Here is a 20,117-nt window from a genome sequence, read left to right as displayed (position 1 = left end):
AAATAAGGTGGTAAATACTGAGTTGGTTTGAAGGGGTCCCCCTGCTTTGGCTTTAGCTTTGCTATTCCTTATTCTTTTGTTTTCTTTTTCTGTCTTTGTCTTACCTGCTCACCTTTTATTTCCCAGGCTCTCATCCTAAACATCTTTGACACATGTCCTCCCATCTTGAATGGCTCCATTCAGTGCACCTTCCTCTGAGAAATGTGACTTTCCCAACTACATCAGATCTCTTCCTTTAAAACATATCATAATAACCCAAAGCTTAGCAAAACCACTTCTTAGTCAAAATGTGACATTTATGAAAGCTGTCATGCAAGAACCTACCATTACTACCCATTAAGAGGTTTGTCTCTGCATAGGAACTGAAACCCCTTTAGACTTTTTAACTTATAACTACTACAAATATTGGATTGCTTTAATTTGGGCAGAGGATCAAGAAAAATATTGAACTCAAGAGAAAGTGCATGACATACAAAACATGAAGATATTACCATTATAACCTTGGACAGGGTCTTGTGGGCCATGAAACTTTGACAGTTTGGCAGTAGAGAAGATATCTAAATGGGGAAAATTTATAACTCATCTTTTAACTGTAGTGTTTTTGTGCATATGTGAAATGAGCTCATTTCAAAAATATCAAACAACCATCTGCATTTTGAAATCAGTGGCACATAAGTGGCCTTTAATTATAGGAAAGTATAAATCAGACTCTAGAGTTTTGTATCCTGTTTCATCCAAGTCTTCATTTAGGGAGGAATTTTCTTATAATGTAACTATATTGTGTTAAATTTAATTTTGGAATCTGATTAATGAGCATGAGATCTGGGAACAGAAACCCTGCTATGCTCAGGGAATATAATAATGTTGTCATTGTTTAAAAATCATTTGAGGGCTGGGGATGTGGCTCAAGCGGTAGCGCGCTCACCTGGCATGCGTGCGGCCCTGGTTCGATCCCCAGCACCACATACCAACAAAGATGTTGTGTCCGCCGAGAACTAAAAAATAAATATTAAAAAAAATTCTCTCTCTCTCTCTCTCTCTCTCTCTCCTCTCTCACTCTCTCTTTAAAAAAAAAATCATTTGAGTCACAAGTTGCTTTTTGCTTTGAAGATTTTTCACTCTGCATGCCAAACACATACAATAAGAAAGTAAACTCTATTTAGGTACCAATAGGTATTACCAATAAAACTTCATAGAAAAAGCTCATGAATTATTATGGTGTCAATGTTTGCATTGTCACCTATGTGAAGTTAAAATGAGCATAATGTTGTCAATGGAGAAAATCCAGAGATCTGAAAATAATCATGCAGAGAAATGATGACATGATGAGTGGGCCATAAACTGGATTAGAAGAGGGCTGGGAATATGGCTTACTTGGTAGAGTGCTTGCCTCACATGCACAAGTTCCTGGGTTGAATCCCCAGCACCACAAAAATAAATAAATAAATAAATAAATAATAAAAAATAAAAAAAAATTAAAAAGGAAGAAAGAAAAAAGAAGTACTGTAAGGAAAGTGACCACCATTAGGTGATTTATTAAACGTTATTTATATACTGAGTAACCAAAATATCACAGTAAGTAGTTAATGGTTTATTAGAAGAGAAAACTCTTGTTTTTTCTTCCGGAATAGATTTATAACATAAATCTTAAGGGCCACTGCTGTCATTCTGTCCTCACCCTCATCATCAAAACTGTTCTTCACTTCAGCCCATCCCCTGTCCAGCTAATTGCACAGTGCATGACTGAGGAGTATTCTTCTGGAAAGATTAATTTTTGAAAGGTTAAATTATAAATTAAAATCACTGTTCTACGAATTGGGAAAGTAGAACTTGGAATTGTTAAATAATTTAAGAATTGATTCTATAGTTTTAATTTTAGCTTGGGATTTGGAGCTTGTTTTTTTTATATTTCTAACTCAATATCTTGTTCCTGAAAACAAGCCCCTTTTTTGACAAAAATATTCAAGAAATTTCTTAAACTGGCCAAGTTCAAAACCAACAAAAACATGAAATATGGACACCTTTTCTTGGGCTCTAGAGCTAGATAGTGTTGAATTGAACAATGTGTTTTTTCATGTTTCACAACAGAAAAAAACCCTGGATCTGGATCTGTTATGTCAAAACTAATGTGTCTTAAGTAATTCATTTCTCATGGGACCGCATACAATTATGACACAATGCTGATCAGATTTTAGGCCCTCATATTGCTTACTAATATTAAATGAATTAGGCAATTTATTTATTCATAAAGTCTTAGAATCCATGTTGTGCAAAATATTCAGAACATTTTAATTTCTCCATTTTATGCCATATCGTTTTTTTTTTCCAAATCTCTAATGCCCACACACAAACCATTCACTGTGCATCTTAAATAGCCAAGCAACCGGTGTCACCTCCCCTGGTCTAGATGCAGACCTGTAGCTTCCTGTGATGGCATTTACTTTTTGCCTCCTTTCCCTCCATGTGTATGCTTTTGGCCCAGCTGTAGGTAAGAAATCTAAGCTTCGCTTTTGTTTGCCTCCTCACCCTGGCTTCTCTGTTAATGCTGCCATTGGCTTCCTGTGCTCTACTGTTGTATCGCAATGTAAAAAGTCTCTTGTCTCTTCTGTCTTTGTCGCTGCCAGCTGCTAATCTGGTACTTTGTTATAGAAGTCCAAATTGGTTATCACTCAGTGTTTGCCCTTGGAGAGTGATAGCTCTCTTCTTATTCTTATATGGTCACTGAGCCAATCATAACAGCCCTACCCTCATCATGTGATCCATCCCTAACTACTTCCCAAGGCCTCAGCTCCAAATGCCATCTCTTTCATATTTCATATAACAGGGGTTCAGGCTTCAACATCTGATTTTTTTTTAGAGAGAGTGAGAGGGAGAGAGAGAGAGAGAGAGAGAGAGAGAGAGAGAGAGAGAGAGAGAATTTTAACATTTATTTTTTAGTTCTCGGCGGACACAACATCTTTGTTTGTATGTGGTGCTGTGGCTCGAACCCGGGCCGCACGCATGCCAGGCGAGCGCGCTACCACTTGAGCCACATCCCCAGCCCCTCAACATCTGAATTTTGAGACAAAGTATTCATCAGCATCTCTCATCAGAACAAAGGCAGGAATCAAGTCCTATGCGGCACTACTACAGTAGTTTGTGCTGACTACAGAGAAATGCAAGAAATGAGGAATGATAAGAAAGAAGTTATATGGCTAGAGCCCTGGCAACTAGATATACACGGGAAGGAGCAGCAATTTACAGATTGTTGAATGACAAATTACCCCAGAACATTAGAGCTTAAAAACTTAATAGTCATTTTTATCATTCACAGTTTCTTTTGCTCAGAGTTTGGGAAAGAGGACTTTGAGTTTGTCTCTCTGAAAGTCAAGGCCTCAGTTCTTCTCCATGTGGACCTCTTAGAGAGCTGCCTCAATGTCCCCATTGCATGCCACCTGGCTTCCTCCAGATTAAGCAAGCCAACATGCCACACTGAAAGCCTTCTGTCACACACCAGCACCCCTGAAGTATTCTGTTAGTTGTAGGTCCAATTCTGATTCAACCTAGGATTGCACGAGGGCATGAGTACTAAAAGTGAGGGGCACTGGTGCCATCCTGAAGTCTGACTCCCAGGAAGCATATCAAAGATAAGAGTTAACTGCTTACATGGAAAAAGCCAAAGAAAGCACTGGCCAGCCACAAACCCAGGACCTAACTTGAAATAAAGAGAATTGTCTGTAGGATCTTCCCACATAATATATAGTTCCAGATCACTCCTTCTTAACCTGAGTCATTTTCTTGCTCTCAACTACTCAATACTCATCTTTCCCAATATACTGTGTACTATTCAATATCAATATTTTTATTCTAAAGGTTAGGGAAACTCCCCAACACATAGTTATTTGATAAATTTTCAATAACTGAATATGCTTGGTGCTGCATATAAAATATTGAAAGAAGAAAGTTGGCCTCTGTCCTTGTGTGTAACTTGCTATATAGTGTGGAAGCTATAAAATCAAGTAAGCCAACAGATTATGATAAAATTTAAAAATCCATAATAAGTTCTGTAAGGGCTATTGGGGCAGAAAATAACGAGGAAGCAATTTTTTTTTGCTATAAAGGGGATTGGAAATGTTGTCAGTGGGGAGGTGAAGTTGGAATTGAGACCTGACAGAGGACAATGGACTCATTCAAGAAAAAGCCAGGAAGGAGAATCAACCTTCAGAGCATGCACAGGGAGGATGCAGTGAGGCGAAGGCTCAGCTGGGATCCCTGAAAGAAGTAGTAGATCTTGAAGGACTTTGTCAGGTCAAGAGTTTGAAATTCTTTTCAAAATCAAATATAAAATCACTGAATATTTTTGAAACAAGAAATTGAATATTAACTAAAAGTCTAGTTACTCGCCCAGGATTCACATTTCTAGAGCAGCTACCAAGACGCCCATTCCCTTCCCCTGGTCAGTTCCCACCTCCCTCTTCTACAGCCCTGCTCTTCTCCTCTTCCCTACCAACTACCTCAGCCATCCGCTCTCTGGCCCAGGAGAGCCTCCTTCCTTCCCTTGGCTATGATAAATGACTCTGTGATCAAGTCATATGATTTTAGTGCACTTCTGGAATGATTTGGTGGTGGTAACAGAAGAAAGCTTGTCTTTCTTTGGGGATGAAAGGTTGGTAGTACATTGTTTCCTTTTCCTCTAAAGAGACCCCCTAGTACCGTGGTGAAGTTTATGTATCCCAATAACATGAGGCATTTCCTCTTCTTCTTCTACCACAAACTTTAATTCCCTCCAGAGTCACCGCCAGCATAATTTGTTCAAAAAGGTTAATGTGCTAGATCAGGTGTCTGCAGTGTTTATCTCTAAACAGTAAGAGAAAAATTATTTTAGGTTTGCTTCTCAGTCTCTTTTGCATCCACTCAATTCTGCCACTGTTAATGTGCAAATGATAACCATAGAGAATATATGAGTGACTGAGAAGCTATGTCCCAATAAAACTTTGTTTATGGGCAGTAAAATTTGTATTTCATGTAGTTTTAATTTTAGTGTATCATGAAGTTTTCTTTTGATTTCTTTTAAACATTTAAAAATAAAAAAATACATTCTTAGCTCCCAGGCCATTCAAAAGCTGGAAGCAAGACACATTTTAATCATCAGCCAATAGTTTCCTGACCCCTGTGCTAGATAAATTGAAATACAAATGAACAAATTGTCCTCTATTCTGAAAGAAATAGCAATCATGTTGTAGACATGATCACATGATCAATTAATCACCCCATAAAGTGATGATCCCTACATCAGCAGTGTGAACAAAGAACTATAAAAGGTTAGAAAAATAATTCTCTATGCCACAGTAAAAACTTCTGGACACTAAATCTTACTGGATAGCCCTGGCATAGCATGATTCCTGGCATAGTGTCCAATAAATATTAAATGAATAAATTAATGTTTAATGAAGTTATTAGTTAATGAAGAAATATCTCAAGGACCCTTACTAGGGACTAAGTAAACATAAATGAATATATCAGGACACCAGTCATCAAACAATTACTAGTTTGGGAAGAGAGACAGGTATTTAAGGAAATTAATAATGGCACAGCATGATAGGTACAAGTAAAATAATTACCAGTTGCAGAAGCAGAGAGAAAGGAGTGAGAGATGTCAATTGGGTCAAAAACAGTAAGACAGATTTCCTGAAGGAGATGGCATCTAATCTGGCAGAAATAATGGGGAAAAGAGGACCCAAGCCATTATTCCTTTTTAGCACTGAGAAGAAGAGTCAGTCATAGGCAGCTGGGGTTGGGACTGGCAGGTTAGGGAAGACGGAGACCCACTGCATGGGCTGCAGTAAAGTCTGTCCACATGGATGAATACACCCCAGGAGCGGCTTCCAAAGCTTCCAAAGTGGCCACTTTTCTCAGGCAAAACTGATAAATGGGAGGACTGTTGTCTTTCTATTGACCTCACCTGACTCTAAGTTCTTATCTATACACCTGTCACTGCTGCCTGAAGGAGTTGGCAAATGCATTCAGTTTCTGTAAGGTAGGCTGAGAAACTGGTACAGTGAACATGACATTGAATTCAACTGCTTTCAGACATAAGTCAGAAAATGTATCATCAATACTTTTTGCCACAGAATACCTAAATATGATAGAAAAATGTTGCAATTATTCTTTTAAATTCATAGCCAAGTATTTAAGAAAGTGGAAGAAACAAAAAGGAAGTGGTAAGAATTTGTAAAACAAGTTTGCCTTTATGTGAGTTTGAGCTTTAAATTTGCATTACCTCTCAATAGATTGATTGAAAGGTATCCTAAATTAATAGCTCTCAGAGAACTGACAGAGGCAAATGCAAATATACTCTGGAAGACCAATGTAAACATTATCTCAAAATCCAGAATTATAGATTATAAAACACCTGAATAATATGCTACCGTGGATAGGGTCAACAGAAACCAGAATCAGTAGAATTAAGTCCATCTGTTGTGCATTTCCTGGTATTTATCACATACAATGTAAGAAAAAGTATATGTCAACTATTTAAGAAAATAAGAGGAAATGAAACCATGAGCCAGGAACAAGAATCAGGTAGGTTTAAAAAGAGAAACAAAGAAATACACAAAATATAACCACTGGACTTGAACCTTATTAAGTTAATAGCATAATAGATACAGCTGAAAGAGAATGCATGAACCAGAAACTAGATTTGAAGAAATTATCAACAACTCAATATACAGAGACCAAGAGAAAGAATTTTTAAAAGAGATAATGCTAAATGCCTGATAGAATGAGAAATTTTAGCCCATATCTATTCAATTTTCCAGGGGGGAAAAAGATAAATGGAATTTTAGAGAGCAAATATTAAAAGCAATAATTATTAGTAATTTTCCAGACAGGATCAAAACTATGATTCTTTTGATCTGAAGAACACAACAAATCTCAACAAGATAAGTAGAAATTAACTTTATCTTATTAATCAAACTACAAAACATCAAAAACCCTTAAAATAATAAAAGCTACCAGATGCAGAAAAAAGATTAACTTCAATAATTAATTCATTAAAATTTTACTGACAATATACTTCTCAAAGACAACAAGGGAGATTAGAAGTTAACATCAATTTCCTAGGTTAAGGAGATAATCCAATTCAATATTAATAAATTAGAGATATTGTATTAGCCCAGTGGAAAATTTGGCACATTATTGTACCAATGCCATTAGAATTGTTAGTAAGGGTTGAGTAAGTTATCTACAAACAGCAAGTATTTGCAGCACTTGACACGTAATATACCTTTTAAGTGTTTACTTTTATTGACTATAATTACACATCACAGAAGAAAGAAAGAGAAATTGGAGATGAACAGATCTGTTCACAAATCAAAATCCTCTTTTATTAGTTGAGATGCTCTCCCAAAGCTTCTGTGTTAATGCAAAATGATCATGGTTGAAATGATTAGATTATGAGAGATGTAATCTGATCGGGGGATTAGTCCATTTGATGTATTAAAAATCCAAATGGAGTAAGTGGACAGTAACTATAAGCAGGGAGGCTGTGGCTAAAGGAAGTGGGTCACTGGTGCCTCACTTGTTCGGTCTCTGCTTCCTGGATACCAAGAGGTGAGCAGCCTTCCTCTACCACTTGCTTCTGCCATAGTGCAACCTCACCTCAGGCCCAGAGTCAGCTGACCATGGACAGAAGCTCTGAAACCATGAGCCCATATAAACTTTTCCTCCTCTTAAATGGTTCTGATCAGGTAATTTGGTTACAGCAACAAAAAGCTGACTTGCACACTGGTGCAAGAGATCTTCTCTATGTCATTTAGGTTCTCTGATCCCCAATGTTTTATCTGAAAACCTAGGCTGACCATTGACCTCATTGTGCTGTGTTGTTGTGATGATAAACTAAGATATGGCACGTGCAGCTCCCAGAGCAGTGTCAGGATTAAAACAAACACTAGGAAGTATTGTATTTAATGACTCTACTTGCTCCTTTTTAGCTGTTACCTTGAAATGCTATTAATTTTTTCTCCCACTAACTTCCTTCATCTAAAAATTTTGAGATAATAATAGCTTTATATGAATCATTAGTCCATTTAATGTATTCATTCAACAATCATTTGCTGAATGTGCACTGTACAGAGTTCTGGATATCCAGAGATGAAGAGCTAAGCTGAAATGTGAGGGTTAGGGGAAGGATTAAATGAAAGGAGGCAGGCACAGTAACTAGTACCAGACGTGTTGCACAGAAAACCCATGTTCCAGGCTGACCATCTGCCCTTCCTTTCCCTCCCCTGTGCACCATGCACTGCAACCAGCATCAGCAGAGAGGATGACCATGAAACCCAATTTGCTGAAAGTTTTGCTGAGTTGTTGAGAGAGAGGTTTGGATGCAGCCAGACAAGTTCAAATTCTGGTTTCTCCATTTACAACCTATATGACTTTATTAGTGTCAATGCCCAGACACAGAACCTGAGAAAAGGATTTGGGTGTGAGCACTTTATTTGGAAAATAGTCCCATGAAGTAGGTGATGGAATAGAGAAGTGAGAGGGAGAATGAAAAATAGAAAATAAAGGATACATTGAGGAGCAGGTTCCACTGTGGGAAATTGAGACTCATTCCCAGGGGATTCTTCTGACTTTGTGGAACACATCTCAGAACAATGTAATTAAGGACCAGAGAACACTGAGTCATGTATCCAACAATTCTTGTCCTTTTGTGGTTGATGCTTGCTCTGGAACCATTGGCATCACAAGCTGGCTAATCCTGTTCCCATGACTAGAAATCTCTCTCAGGCAGAGTGTTTGAGAAAGACCTGTACACAGGAACTCTCTAGTAGAGTTAGGTCCATGAATGGGACATTGAGAATGTCCCTTGTAGTGACCTTACCTCTCTAGCCCCTTTATCTATCCTGGGCAATAGAGTGAGTACTTGGTCACCTGTATTACTTATTTTCCCTTTAGCCCTTTAACTCCTAGTACGTATGGAAATTTATTCTCTTCTTCACCCATAGGAGAGGACTGTGGGTAACTGGACTACATTTTCCCAACCGTGTTGGATATTTGGTGTGTCTGCATGACTAAATTCTGGCCAAGGGAATGTAGTGGGAGCTCTGCTGGCCTCTTTCAGACCTGGTAATTAAGATATCAGGTAAGGCAAATCTCCACGCTCTACATCCCCATCTAGACAGCTGAAACACACACATGGTAGCAATCTAGCCTTATCTATTTGAATGGGGATGATGTCCAGGAAATGACTGAGGAGCCCAGATGCAGAGAATGGTATCTCTGGTATGAAGCAGAGCTGACCCAGACAGCCCTGGCATCAGGACTGTTCCAGGTAAGGGGCATGAGCTTTGGTATCCTCTAAAACATGATATTTTCGATTATTTTGCAACCTTTCCTCTCCCTCACCAGTGCACTCCATGATGATGGCTGACAATAGTGTATTTTGTGACAATCCACAAAAGTGCTTATAGCAATGTCTGGTGTCAGGTAAAATTTTGATAAATAACTAAATTACTTATGAGTAATTAATTATACTTACTTATGTTTGCCAAGGTGTGATCTTTCCATTACAATCTGCAATACATGAACTCAGAGTGAGGGAGACCTAGAACTCCAAAGACTATGAGAGGTGTTGCCAGAAAAATCACAGAAACTGAATTCTAAATAGACCCAAACCACAATGGTCCATCCCACCTAATAATGACAAACATGACCAGCATTACTGAGGGCACACTTTGCATTAACCACAGCACTGAGAGTCTCACCTACATTATTTTATTCATTTCTACAACATTATTATGGTATATGGGTGAGTATCTGTATCTTACTGTTCAAACAGACTCTCGGAAATAATAGAGCATTAATCATTAAGATAAATGGGAAAAAAAAGAAAAGAAACTTTGACTCAATCAATTTAGGAAAACCTAAATTCCCAGATATTTGGAAATGTAACTAATTTCTAAAAGAATATGATAAGTGGCAATGGTACAGGAGTCACCTGAGTAAATGTTAGGTAACATGCAGCATTTTAATTCCATTTCGTCCGGCTCCTCACAGCTAACTGAGGGGATTCTAATCATTAATCACCTGAAGACTTGGTGTCTACACTCAGGCTTCCTGTTCTGGGGAGGTAATATATCTTGAATTTTAAAGTTGCAGTAATTATCCCCAAATGAAGCCGAGGTAGAGATTTTCACCATCAACTACACAATCCACATTTCTACAGGACAGTAATGGGTTTCTCTCCTGGGTGATGGCTTTATATAAATATGCATGTGAACATGGTAGGACTTTACTTGGGGAAAGTTTCTGTAGGATCACTTCACAGTCTGTATTTTCAGATATCCCAGGATGTGAAGCCAGCTCTCAATTCTGGGAAGTTCCCTGATATTCAGAACTAAGAAAGTATTTTCCCAGGGGGGCAAAAATCTCCACCTGTGTAGGTTCCCAGCTAATCTTCCCCTCCCTCTTGCCACCATCAACCACCTGCATCCCCCTTTCCCTCTTCTAATCCCCTTCTCTCTGACCTTGAATCAAACCAAGGACATGAAATAGCTGCCAAATAAAGTGATGGTTCCCTTAGTGTCCAAAAGAAAGGAATGTGAAAAAGGAGTTAAGTTACCCTCAGTTGCAGAGCCAAAGGGCTCTAGGATTAGGAATTTCCATGAACAACTTCGTAGCGGTGAACTCTACTCAGATTCCTTTGATCCATTTTCTCAACAAGGTCTACTCCTTGGTGTGCTGAGCCCATTTAAGTTAAGAATGCTAAGTCAGTTTATGAAAAGTCCCCTTCATCCTTGACAGCCAATCAAGCTTCTCTTCACCCATGCTTCATCTCTAACCAAGTTCCTCTTCACCCATGCTTCATCTCTAACCAAGTTCCAACCTCAATACCAAAGTTCCTGTAGTAAGTTTCCACCCACTTCCTAACCCTCCCCAATGGCTATACATTTCTACTTAAATCTCTGTTGTACTCAGAGTTGAATTCAATCTCTCTCCTCTACTATAAAAGCCTTAACCCCTGTTGCAGTAATCTTGAATAAAGTTTTCATTGCTGTTTTTATTAAGTGTTTAATGCACAACTTTTCTTTTACATTCTTGGCAAATTGGGCTGGGTATATTGAAGCTGTGGTATGCTATATGTTTTGTGTAGACTATATAGAAGGGAATCCTAGATGGACTCTCTTAGAGCCAGGTTTTCAAACAACTTGAGGAGATAACCTGAGCTTGCTTGTTTTTTTTTTTTCTTTCTGTTGACTTTTTTCTGCTTAGGCAAGCTGTTTACCTGAGATGGGCCTGGATGTCCTTACTGTTAGGCTGGGTAAGAATGGCTGCCTCTCCCAAGTCAGACTGCCCTGAATCTTGATCTGGCAAAGACTAAAGTCTACACAAAGAAGCTGTGCTTCTACTGTGGAGGAAAGCAAATCACCAGGTGATATTAAGATATTCTAGAAAATGCTCACAAATATGAAGGGGAAAATCAGGCCACAGAAAAACATAAGCTCTGTTACACTAATTAGGAACTCTAACATGCAAAGATAAAAGGAAGGAAAGATAATAAAGTGTGAACAGTGCTTCTTTGGCTACTGAGACTATTTTTGACCAGAATACATTGTTCCATATTTTTTCCATTACACATGTGTATTTATAGGATTAAAAATATGAATTTATGCCATGTTAATTGAAAACTGTGGTTAGCCTTGTTTTAAGGCACTTTACCACAGATACCAGGCATAAAAGAGGTGGTTACATTATGGAATTGGACTTTAATTATCTCTGTGCCTTCCATAGCACTTCCTGCCTGTTATGATTTAAATATGAGGTGTCCTCCTCACAATCTCATGTATGAGATAAGGCAAGAATTTTCAGAGGTAAAATGATTAGATTACAAGAGGTATAACCTAATCTGTGAATTAATCCACTGATATGAAGGGTATGGCTGGAGGAAGTAGGTCATCGTGTAGGTACTTTTGGGGTTTATATTGATTTCCTTCTCAAGCAAACTTCTCTCCCTGTGCTTGATTGCCGTGTCCTGAACTTCTTCGTTCCATCGTACCCTTCCACCATGATGCTCTGGGACCAGAGCTGTGGAGTCAGCCTATCATGGACAGAACCTCTGAAAATATGAATCAAAATAAACATTTTCTCCTTTAAAATTAGTTCTATTATTATTATTATTATTATTATTATTATTATTATTATTATTATTGGTACTCAGGGGCACTTGACCACTGAGCCATTCCGCCAGCCTTATTTTGTATTTTATTTAGAGACAGGTTCTCACTGCAGGCTTAGTGACTCACTTTTGTGGAGGTTGGCTTTGACCTTGCCATCCTCCTGCCTCAACCTCCCAAACCACTGGGATTACAGGCATTGGCCACCATGCCTGGCTTTAAATTAGTTCTTATCAGGTCTTCTGGTCACAGTGACAGGAAAGCTGAATAGAACACTACCCTTTCTCTCTTCCTTGGCTCTACCTTCTTCTGTCTTTCTCTTGCTTCTTCCCCTGAAGACAAAGCAATTTTTTCTTTGTCTGAAGCAAAACTGTTTACTCCACACCCAGGCCCTATCTCTGGCTTATCTTCTAAATCATTCTCTTTCCTTTGCAAAATGCAAAATCCTTCAGAGGATTTATTCCACCAAATAAATTTTTCTCCATCTTGTACAGAGTTATCAATCCACCATTTTGATACCTGGTTGCCCTTGGTCGTGTGTGGGTATTTAAAGTGTCCTTGCCTGTGAAAGAACTCTTCTAAACACTGTAGAAATTAAAAGAATTATTCACTCCACACAATCATAGAGTGTTTTTCATACTCTCTGAGTCAAATTTGAACAGAAAGTTTGTCCATACCAAAAGTTCTATGAGGGGGAAGGCTACCTTCTCCTCAGCGAGATGTCCAATGCCTGACATGTGATCTGTACACAAACCTTGGTTGAATATGGTCTTTGCATGGCCAATCTTTGATCAGGTTCCTGAACCTTTGCCTACATCAGCCTTTACAACTCCTCTTAAAATTCAGTTTGGGTAAAGAAATCTGTAAGACATTTAGCAAGACTCCCATATATTTGATCACCTTCAATATTTGATCAGGTTTTCATCCTCCACCATGCCTCAAGAGCTATCTGATCATTCCACGTTGTCTTCAGTAGGATTTCTGCAGGAAATTTTATCCAGAATCTCCCTTACCCTTAACATTTTCTCTTAGCAAAGTTCTATCCACTGCCCCCACTCCTGATCCTTGGCCATCAATTCCCACACTCCCATGCTGTATTTGGTGTCGGGTCCAATCTCTCCCACTGCAAGACCTCACTGCAATGGTCCCTGTACCTATTGTTATGGTCTCATATAAGGCCTTCTGTACTATACTTTAACTAATATCATCAAACAATTATTTTTATTTAACAATGGGAATCAAAATATTTGATGGAAAATGGAATCAGAAGATTATTTCCTTGATGAAAAATGGAGCAGGTAGTTATTACATGAGCCATGGCTCAGACACCAGCTCTCCTCAGCTGGGACTGCGGAGTCAGTTTTCTCAAGCTCTCTCTTTGCTCATTTTGTGAACTGAAGGTGAGGATATCAGCTACCTTTTAAGTCATAGTGATATTATTGATTCATGCCTGACATGCTTAGAATGATTCCCTGCCCGAGGGTAAGTACTCTTTAGTGAATTGTATTAAACTTCTTTTCATACCATGATTGTATTTAAGACTCTAGTAATCTCCCAAATAAGAGGAGCAGTTGTGTAGGGATGTACCCAGGCATTCTCAGTGTCTTCCTCCCATTCTCAGCCTAGAAGACTCCACCAGAAACCAAAATCATGTAAGGGAAACACAAGAATAGCATGTCACTTCCCCGCAGTTTCAGCCACCCTGTACTTCCCATTGCTATTCTCCCCGCACAGTACCATCTCCCTTTCTAAGAACATAAATATCCTGGAGGCAGGTTTTACATCTGACTTAGATTACAAAAAACATAGCTCAATGCTTCACACAGTATAAACTTTCAACACTGAGTGATAAATGGAAGGAAAATAGGAGTAAGGAGACTGTTTGAGGTCACAAGAAGTACTCTTTCTAGAGGTGTAGAAGTGCTTTTGGAACCTGGTTGGCACTTATGTGTTAATACAGGTCAGTAGTTTTCAAACTGTACTCATGAAGGTGGCAAAGCAGGTGGGAGGGAGGAAGGAAATGACGTAAAAACAGGGTTTCTAGCTCATCACCCCACAGTACACCCAGAATCAGTGCAGCCTCACTTTTATCTTCTTCCCTTTCTAGAAGTTGCATATGTGTATGGGAGTCATCTGCTTACAAAAGTGGAGAATGATAATTATCACTAAGTGTCTATTCAAGTACAGAATCATGATGTGATCCTCTGGATTCACTTCAAATTCCCCTCCCTACCATGTTGACCTCAGTATGTTGTGATCATTTGTAGCAATGTTCAGATTAAAGGGTGATGTGTGTTTCCAAGGCGGAACACATCTGGTGAATTCAGGCGGTAGATCTTAGAGTCTCCCCCATCCACTGTCACAGTCCTCCAGCTCCCTGCAAGTTTCCTTGTCCAAAACAATTTGGCAGTCCCTAGTCAGAATCACTGTCCTCTCTGCTTGAAGGTCCCTTTCAAGGTGCCACGACACTGTGGTCCCAATTTACCTGTATCCTTAGTTACCAAGAACTGAAGAGGAAGGGATTAACACTGCTGAGTTCTGCTATTGTAACCAACAAATCTATCTCAGGCTTCAAAGGACTCCAAAAACAAGCAAAGGAGAAAGGATCCTTCGATTTCTATGTCTATCATCCCTTTCTCACTCACTTCCCCACTCATTCATTTATTGTTTATATAATCAAGCAATATTTACTCTAGCCCTACTTTGTCCCCCGAACATACATGTATCATGCAGTTACAGAGGCCAGAACTCAGTACTGACTTAAGACACTGGTAACTCACTGAGCATTTAGGAAATGCTTATTTACACCATTTTGGACCCTCCATTCCAACATAATTTCCCAAGGGGGTAAATGCAAATCTCACATGCAAACGTAAGACAAAGTTTATATGTAGGATGTGAGTTAACAAGGGAGACAGCAAGGGCGTGAAAGCAGCACATTTACAAAGCTCAATAACCCCATGTGACTTGTCGCTACATATGGAATATTGGAGAAAAGAAGCATTCCCACCATCACAGGACACACTATGGAAGAGTGGTGCTGTAGATAAAGGGAAGTACTATTAAGCATAAAGTATAGAAGGTGTAGAAGTATCGAATCTGGGCAAGCTGAGGGAGCTTTGTGCTGATTTAGCAAGTATGGTCCTGCTGGATTTTTTTTTTTTTTTAACGGGGGCATTATTTGCATTGAATGAGTAAGAGCTTTGTTAAAATCTGATGATGGACCTTTTAGGTTGATAGTCTGGAGAATTGGGGAATAGAAAATCCAGAGAAAATAGCAAAAGGAAAATTCTAAAAGTGCATGGACTTTACTTGTAACTCACAGTGGAATCCAGTTCTTCTTTCCCTTTATCTAGAAACAATCTCTTTGGGAAGTCTTCTCAATACACACCTAGAAGCCAGAACTCCATTCTCTCTCCTTTAGTGGTAGTGCTTGCCCTATGAGGAGACCCTAATACCAGTTCTGCCAACTAGAATGGTAATTATTCAACCTTGAGGAAGGCCGGAAGTATAGGCAAGTGTGGCAATGGCTCTGTCAGGGTCAGATTTAGAGATTTATTATTGATATATTTCTAGATTGTTCCCTGATGGTCTGGCATAAGGATACGAGTGCCTTGCTCCTGGGAAGAGATTGCAGGGAAGGGTCTTTGATTTAAGTAGGGCTGCAGAGCAGTTTTTAGAGACAGACATGGCACAGAGAGAACCTGGAGACAGAACTTGACTGAAAAACTTATAGAGAAATGAAGTTTCTCTAGAAGTCCAACAACCACATGAAAACATTCTGTGTTGATTCTATTGCTGTATTACAAAGTCTTCAGTGATACCCAATCAACCCATGTTGACTTCACAATATATATATCTTCCCAGTACTACATGCATATCTTTTGGAAATAAAGTGTGGGATGAAGGCAAACTAAGGAAAGATAAAAATCAGGGAGTGAAATAAGGATGAGGCAAGGGGAATCAAGAAAAAACTGGTTAGACAATTAATAAGAACATTCAAATTGCCTTTGGAGCACTCAGGAGTCTTGGGGAAAAGACTTGAGATTGGTGGGGGGGGCGGTGTGCTCAGAAGGCTGCACAACTTGAAGATTTTGAGATACAAAATTATCATCACAATAACTACAATAGCCAGGGGAATCCCTGCTAGATCGCCAACTCCAATTTATATACATTGTCTCATTTAGTCTTCACAATAACTTGTTGAATACTATTTTTTATTTATGTTCGGGTACACTTGACAGTAGATGGTATTTGGACATATTATACATATGTGGAGTATAACTTATTCTAATTAGGATCCCATTCTTACAGTTGTATATGATGTGGCATTTCACTGGTCATGTATTCATATATGCACAAAGAAAAGTTATGTCTGATTCAGTCTACTTTCTTTCTTTCTTTTTTTTAAAGAGAGAGTGAGAGAGGAGAGAGAGTGAGAGAGAGAGAGAATTTTTTAATATTTATTTTTTAGTTCTTGGCAGACACAACATCTTTGTTGGTATGTGGTGCTGAGGATCGAACCCGGGCCGCACGCATGCCAGGCGAGCGCGCTACCGCTTGAGCCACATCCCCAGCCCTCTACTTTCTTTCTTATTCCTGTCTCCCCTCCCTTCCCTTCATTCCCCTTTGTCTAATCCAATGAACTTTTATTCTCCCCTCCCACTCCCTTATTGTGTGTTAGCATCCACATATCAGAGAGAACATTCTGTCTTTGGTTTGGGGGTATCAGCTTATTTCACTTAGCATGATAGTCTCTAGTTCCATCCATACACTGCAGTGCACTGTGTTGCTAAGCTGTGGTGTTTGGTATGTTTTGTTTGTTAGTTGCATTTTTAACTTAGGAGAGTTTCCTTTTGTGATGGACTGAAAATATTAAGAAACAATTCCATCAGATAGAAGAGCATCTGTATTTGCTTTACTGTGGAATTGTTACAAACAAAACAATACATGTGAAGTCCCTCCCCCCAAAGATATGTCTGTTTCATAGTACAAACTCAATAGATTGTAGGTTTTTTGTGTGATTTTCATAAATAGAGTAAGGCAAAATTAGGTTTGTCTAACAAGAGAGAATCAAAGTATCTAACACATAAAGCCTTGAATGGTGGCAAAAAGTCTGACACATTAAATTCTGCACAATCTAGTGGCCACAACAGCTGGAAACGTGACCACTGATCATATCCCCCAAATGGAAATGTACCAGCTATTCAGAGAAACCTAGAATTTACTGACACGGAATCTTAGAGAAATTCTTTGATAAGGGCAATGGTTTATGCAATGGATCACATTTTCAACCAAGGCCCTCAAACAGGTAACAGATGAATTTTCTAGAACCATCTGTTGTCCTAACTTCCCTCAAAGGCATATTACCAAAACCATATTAGAAAAAAAAAATTTTAAAAATGCTATAAGAGTCAACAAAATACCATCCAAATAGGCAGTTCTTATTATTTAACTTGTCCTGGGGACGACATTACAAAATCCACAGGAATGAATGAACAGCTCCTTGGTGGTTGTGCTCCCAGAAGTGGGTACAAACACCCATGGTGTATGCAGAAGAGTCCCCCAGGTGGGGGGTATTAGAACTCTCAGCTATATTTATTGTTATCCCACACTTTTTTTCACAATCTATATATCTTCCCAGTACTACATGCATACCTGTTAAAAATAAATATACCTATATAATACACTAAAATTTTCTTTTTACTTATTGATCAAAAAACTTTGACACAATAACCCAAATGTGGAAGCTATCCAAGTATTCATTGACCAATTGATGGATAAATAAATGTGGTACATACATTACAAGGAATATTATTCAGCCTTGGGAAGGGATTAAATTTGGCTATGAGTTTCAATATGGTGGAAACTTGGAGTCATAACGCCAGGTGAATAGGCCAGATCTAGAAAGTATTGCATGATCCCAGTTCTAAGAGGTGCCTATAAATCCAAATTCATAGAGATATAAAATAGAATAGAGATTACCAGAAGCCAGTGGGAGGGGGAAATGGAGAATTAATTAATGATTACAGAGTTTCAGTGAGGAAGATGAAAAAGTTCTGAAAATGGAGAGGAGTGCTAGTTGTACAAAAATATAAACGTACTTAACACTACTGTACAGTTACAAATGGCTTACATGGTAAATTTGTCTTATGTATAGCTTACTCACATTTAAAAATGTTAACTTCAGGAGATCTCGGCTTCACTTAATTGTCCACGAATCCTGAATTTATTTTTTTTGTTAAAGTTGAGCTTTTGATAAGCCTCACAGAACTAAGATAATATGTTCTGAGCAGAGTTTGAAAAGTGTTCATTATTCCCCTCCCCTTTGGAAGGTACTAGGATAAGTGGAAGAAGTGCCATATTTAACGAAACAGACCCATTATCAAATACTACCAAATATGAGTGCAGCTAAATCCCTGGTCCATGGAATGGCAATGCCATTTCAATCTGTTTCCTTCAGAGGTGGATGGTGTTCACGTTAATATGGGTAGTGCCATAACCTGGGTACTTAGTGTATAGTAGCCACTCCTGGTAGGGTTCTTACCTCACCTTAAGGGGTACCCTTAAGAGCTCACTGCTTTGTTCCAGTGTCTAGATCTACAGTTTACTCATCCCTGTGTCAATTTCTTCTAAGTGAAATCCAAAGTTTTCTCAAATTTGGCAAATGATATTTCCTTAAATGATCACATAGTTATTACATTAAGCCTGTGCTCTCATCCCTAAGTTGTATATTTTAGAAAAAAGAATTTATGTTACGTGCAAGTGCAAATACATCACAATAAATTACATTCATTATTATGTAAAATTATCATTCCCCAATAAAGATTTTTTAAAAAGAAAACAAAATTTGCACCATGTAAAAATTAAGCACAATGATAAAGGAAAATTTAATTCCCTTCCTCAGCCTGGAGTGAAATTCCCTAACCAACTGGAAAGATAGTGAATGGAAGAGAAGCTTCTGGATACACCATTGTTCTCATATATCATGGGAGCCATTGTGATATAGCAATTTATTTGGCTACTCCTAATGCCAGCTGTTCGATTGTCAACAAATTTTGGCACACATCCACCTTGGACAAGTCAATTTATGTGTCAGTGCCTCAGCCTTCTCAACCATAAACAGTGCTCACATAGCACAGTTGTTTTGCAAGTAACATGACTTCAGCTATATGGAGAACTGAGAATAAGCTCTTACTAAGCAGTCAGTAAGCGATTGCTAGGACAGTAATGCTTCCTCTCCAATATGGTGTGCTCATGCTACAAATGGAGTTTTTCCCATTTTTCTGTTTTCTCTCTTTTTTCCCCTAATTTTCTGTTTTCTTTTCTCTTTCCCTCTCCCTCCCTTTCTCTTTTGAGCTGCTGCTTGGAAGGGAGATTCCAAGCCCAACCACAACATGTGAGAGCATCCTCATTGAGAGCTCTGACTCCTACATTGGAACCACCACTCTTTTCTGGGTTCTTCCTGCATCAATAACTGAAACCAGCCTCCTATTTGTTAGAATTCCTGGTCGATTAAGTTGCCCTCTGACTGCACAGACATCTAATTCTTTTAGTTCACTCAGTGCTTCTAACTCTAGTTCCTACCACATGTGCTATTCAGGATGACACAATTCACTGGTGCTCTTTCCATACCCAGATCTCTGGACCGCCATCCCCAAACCACAGAGCTGGGTTCCTTTTCTTTCAAAGTCTCATCCTCTCACCATCTGGCTTCACATGATGATTGTGGCTCAGTTCTGCCCATTTGGACTCTGGATCTATTTCCAGCTTCTTGACTTTTCTTGGAATTGGATTGAAAGCTTATTTTACTTAGCTCTTTTGTAATTTTTATTTTGCTTAGTTTGACAGCATATAAACCACTTACTTTTAAAAAGCTTCTAAAAGCTTGTCTTTTTTCTATTAGGACCAACATTAGGAAATACTTTCAATATGAAATAAGAATTCATCTGAATGGCCCATTAA

This window comes from Spermophilus citellus, assembly GCF_964194105.1.
Source record: "Spermophilus citellus genome assembly, contig: SCAFFOLD_122, whole genome shotgun sequence".
Classification (NCBI taxonomy): Eukaryota; Metazoa; Chordata; class Mammalia; order Rodentia; family Sciuridae; genus Spermophilus; species Spermophilus citellus.
The sequence above is the reverse complement of the archived record's forward strand: the minus strand, read 5'-3'. Positions refer to the sequence as shown.